Raw genomic sequence first — 5,087 nt, forward strand, 5'->3', positions numbered from 1 at the left:
GCGGTGACTCTTCTTCTTTCCGTGGCCTTTGTGTACCAAGGATTTTTATTGCACCAAGTAAATTGTGTTATATACACTTGCCACTTCTTTGCGACCCAAGCTGAAATGTTTATTCTAGACGATCTCATAACACCATAGGTAAGCAAAAGGACCTCCGAAGACCATCTAGAAGGTCTCATAAGACCATAGGTAAGTAAAGAGACCTCCAAAGACTATCTAGATAATCTCATAAGATCATAGGTAAGTAAAGAGACCTACAAAGACCATCTAGATGGTCTCAGAAGACCATAGGTAAGTAAAGAGACCTCCGAAGACCATCTAGATGGTCTCAGAAGACCATAGGTAAGTAAAGAGACCTCCGAAGACCATCTAGATGGTTTCATAAGACCATAGATAAGGAAAGAGACCTCCAAAGACCATCTAGATGGTTTCATAAGACCATAGATAAGGAAAGAGACCTCCAAAGACCATCTAGATGGTCTCAGAAGACCATAGGTAAGTAAAGAGACCTCCGAAGACCATCTAGATGGTCTCAGAAGACCATAGGTAAGTAAAGAGACCTCCGAAGACCATCTAGATGGTTTCATAAGACCATAGATAAGGAAAGAGACCTCCAAAGACCATCTAGATGGTTTCATAAGACCATAGATAAGGAAAGAGACCTCCAAAGACCATCTAGATGGTCTCAGAAGACCATAGGTAAGTAAAGAGACCTCCAAAGACTATCTAGATAATCTCATAAGATCATAGGTAAGTAAAGAGACCTACAAAGACCATCTAGATGGTCTCAGAAGACCATAGGTAAGTAAAGAGACCTCCGAAGACCATCTAGATGGTCTCAGAAGACCATAGGTAAGTAAAGAGACCTCCGAAGACCATCTAGATGGTTTCATAAGACCATAGATAAGGAAAGAGACCTCCAAAGACCATCTAGATGGTTTCATAAGACCATAGATAAGGAAAGAGACCTCCAAAGACCATCTAGATGGTCTCAGAAGACCATAGGTAAGTAAAGAGACCTCCGAAGACCATCTAGATGGTCTCAGAAGACCATAGGTAAGTAAAGAGACCTCCGAAGACCATCTAGATGGTTTCATAAGACCATAGATAAGGAAAGAGACCTCCAAAGACCATCTAGATGGTTTCATAAGACCATAGATAAGGAAAGAGACCTCCAAAGACCATCTAGATGGTCTCAGAAGACCATAGGTAAGTAAAGAGACCTCCGAAGACCATCTAGATGGTCTCAGAAGACCATAGGTAAGTAAAGAGACCTCCGAAGACCATCTAGATGGTTTCATAAGACCATAGATAAGGAAAGAGACCTCCAAAGACCATCTAGATGGTTTCATAAGACCATAGATAAGGAAAGAGACCTCCAAAGACCATCTAGATGGTTTCATAAGACCATAGATAAGGAAAGAGACCTCCGAAGACCATCTAGATGGTCTCAGAAGACCATAGGTAAGTAAAGAGACCTCCGAAGACCATCTAGATGGTTTCATAAGACCATAGATAAGGAAAGAGACCTCCAAAGACCATCTAGATGGTTTCATAAGACCATAGATAAGGAAAGAGACCTCCGAAGACCATCTAGATGGTTTCATAAGACCATAGATAAGGAAAGAGACCTCCGAAGACCATCTAGATGGTTTCATAAGACCATAGATAAGGAAAGAGACCTCCAAAGACCATCTAGATCAGGGGTCCCCAAACTAAGGCCCGGGGACCGGATGCGGCCCATCGAAGCCATTTATCCAGCCCCCATGGCACAAGGGTAGAAGGGGGTTAGACTAAGTGACCTAAGGGGTCTCTTCTTCTCTTATAACTTATTATTATTATTATTATTATTGTTATATTTTATGACACAGCAAACAAGGTAGATATGCTGGATTTCGTATCACAAAATCACATTATTATTATTAACATTGAGGCTGGGTGGCCATCTGTCAGGGGTGCTTTGCTAGTGCTTTTGATGCACAAAGGCAGAAGGGGATTGGACTCAATGGCCCAAAGGGTCTCTTCCAACCCTCTTTTTTATTGTTGTTGTTGTTGTTGTTGTGGTTGTTATTTTATTGTATGACACAGCAAACAAGATAGATATGCTGAAATTATTATTATTATTAATATTATTATTATTATTATTGCTCGGTGGCCAACTATACTCCGGCCCTCCAACGGTCCGAAGGATCGTGAACCAGCCCCCTGTTAAAAAAGTTTGGGGACCCTTGATCTAGATGGTCTCATAAAACCATAGGTAAGTAAAGAGACCTCCAAAGACCATCTAGATGGTCTCATAAGGCCATAGGAAAGAAAAGAGACCTCCAAAGACCATCTAGATCAGGGGTCCCCAAACTAAGGCCCGGGGGCTGGATGCGGCCCATCGAAGCCATTTATCCGGCCCCCACGGCACAAGGGCAGAAGGGGGTTGGACTAAATGACCTAAGGGGTCTCTTCTTCTCTTACAACCATTATTCTTATTCTTATTATTATTATTATCATCATTGAGGCTGGGTGGCCATCTGTCAGGGGTGCTTTGCTTGTGCCTTTTGGTGCACAAAGGCAGAAGAGGGTTGGACCAAAAGGCCCAAGGGGTCTCTTCCAACCCTCTTTATTATGATTATTATTATTATTAACATTGAGGCTGGGTGGCCATCTGTCAAGGGTGCTTTGCTTGTGCTTTTGGTGAACAAAGGCAGAAGGGGATTAGACTCAATAGCCCAAATGGTCTCTTCCAACCCTCTTTTATTATTATTATTATTATTATTATTATTATTATTATTATTATTATTATTATTTATTGCTTGGTGGCCAACTATAGTCCGGCCCTCCAACAGTCTGAAGGATCATGAACTGGCCCCCTGTTTAAAAAGTTTGGGGACCCCTGATCTAGATGGTCTCATAAGGCCATAGGAAAGAAAAGAGACCTCCAAAGGCCATCTAGACGATCTCATAAGACCATAGGTAAGGAAAGAGACCTCCAAAGACCATCTAGACAGTCTCATAGGACCATAGGTAAGTAAAGAGACCTCCAAAGACCATCTAGATGGTTTCATAAGACCATAGGTAAGGAAAGAGACCTCCAAAGACCATCTAGACAGTCTCATAGGACCATAGGTAAGTAAAGAGACCTCCAAAGACCATCTAGATGGTTTCATAAGACCATAGGTAAGGAAAGAGACCTCCAAAGACCATCTAGACAGTCTCATAGGACCATAGGTAAGTAAAGAGACCTCCAAAGACCATCCAGATGGTCTCATAAGGCCATAGGAAAGAAAAGAGACCTCCAAAGACCATCTAGACAGTCTCATAGGACCATAGGAAAGCAAAGAGACCTCCAAAGACCATCTAGACGATCTCATAAGACCATAGGTAAGTAAAGAGACCTCCAAAGACCATCTAGATGGTTTCATAAGACCATAGGTAAGGAAAGTGACTTCCAGAAGCCATCTAGATGGTCTCATAAGGCTGTACTTAACGTCTATCATAGATGTAGTTATGTTGCCATAACCTCCAGTTACATGATTTGTTTTTATTGCAAGGTAAAACCGGGGAGTTCTTTTTCAGACACCCTGTATTATTTTGGGACAGCACAGCGCTGAAGAGCAAGAAGGTTGTGAATAAGCCCTTGGCCGAAATCTGGAGTTCTTCCAGACAGCAGAAAATGCAGAAAAGGCACTGCATGTTTCCCGAAGCTTAGCAACATGGAGACAAAAGCTCAGCTCCACTATGGCTGAATAACATCTCTCAGCAAGAAAATGTGGAGACTGGCAAAGTGGTGCAAAAAGAAGCCTGGCACCCCATTTGCCTCCCATGTCCGAATCATCTACAGGTTTGGGGACGATGGGAGTCATGATCCAAAACGACCTGGAGGGCCACGTAAAGGGAGTGGGTTCCTATTTGTGTCTGCAAAAACACTGTGCGAACCTGTGTCATGGTATGCAAAGAAACTACATGTATGTTAACTGGAAAATCAAATGCATGGAGCCGATTGGCTGAGTTTACAAGGACCTGATAATTGGTTTTGTAACTGTTCCTATCCTGCTGCTGGAGAACTGGTTTGAACAGGTTTCTCTCTGTGTGTGTGAGTCCCTTGTGTCATGGTATGCAAAGAAACTATATGTGTGTTAACTGGAAAATCAAATGCATGAAGTCGATTGGCTGAGTTTGCAAGGACCTGGGAATTGGTTTTGTAACTGTTCCTATCCTGCTGCTGGAGAACTGGTTTGAACAGGTTTCTCTGTGTGTGTGTGAGTCCACTGTGTCATGGTATGCAAAGAAACTACATGTGTGTTAACTGGAAAATCAAATGCATGGAGTCAATTGGCGAAGTTTGCAAGGGCCTGGGAATTGGTTTTGTAACTGTTCCTAACCTGCTGCTGGAGAACCAGTTTGAACACGTTTCTCTCTATGTACTGGCTGGAAAGAAGATGGCTCTATACTCAGAGGAGGCCTGACTATTTCTGAGGCCTTGTTTGTTGTTGATCTTCACTGGAGGGCCATGTAAAGGGAGTGGGTTCCTGTTTGTGTCTGCAAAAACACTGCTAACCTGGGGAGCCCGCTGTTACTGTTCCTTGTATCATGGTATGCAAAGATACTACATAAGTGTTAACTGGAAAATCAAATGCATGGAGCCAATTGGTTAAGTTTGCAAGGGCCTGGGAATTGGTTTTGCAACTGTTCCTATCCTACTGCTGGAGAACCGGTTTGAACAGGTTTCTCTCTATGTATGTGTGAGTCTTCTAACTACTGGCTGGAAAAAAGATAGCTCTATACTCAGAGGAGGCCTGACTATTTCTGAGGCCTTGTTTGTTGCTGATCTTCACCTGAGGGCCACGTAAAGGGAGTGGGTTCCTGTTTGTGCCTGCAAAAATACTGTGTGAAAACCTGGGGAGCCCACTCTGACTGTCCCTTGTGTCATGGTATGCAAAGGTATTATATGTGGGTGTACTGGAAAATCAAATGCATGGAGGCGATTGGCTGAGTTTGCAAGGACCTGGAATTTGGTTTGTAACTGTTCCTATCCTGCTGCTGGAGAACATGGGCACACATAAGATGCAGCCTTGGTCAGATTCCCAACACTCAAC

This window comes from Anolis carolinensis, unplaced genomic scaffold (assembly GCF_035594765.1).
Source record: "Anolis carolinensis isolate JA03-04 unplaced genomic scaffold, rAnoCar3.1.pri scaffold_13, whole genome shotgun sequence".
Lineage (NCBI taxonomy): Eukaryota > Metazoa > Chordata > Lepidosauria > Squamata > Dactyloidae > Anolis > Anolis carolinensis.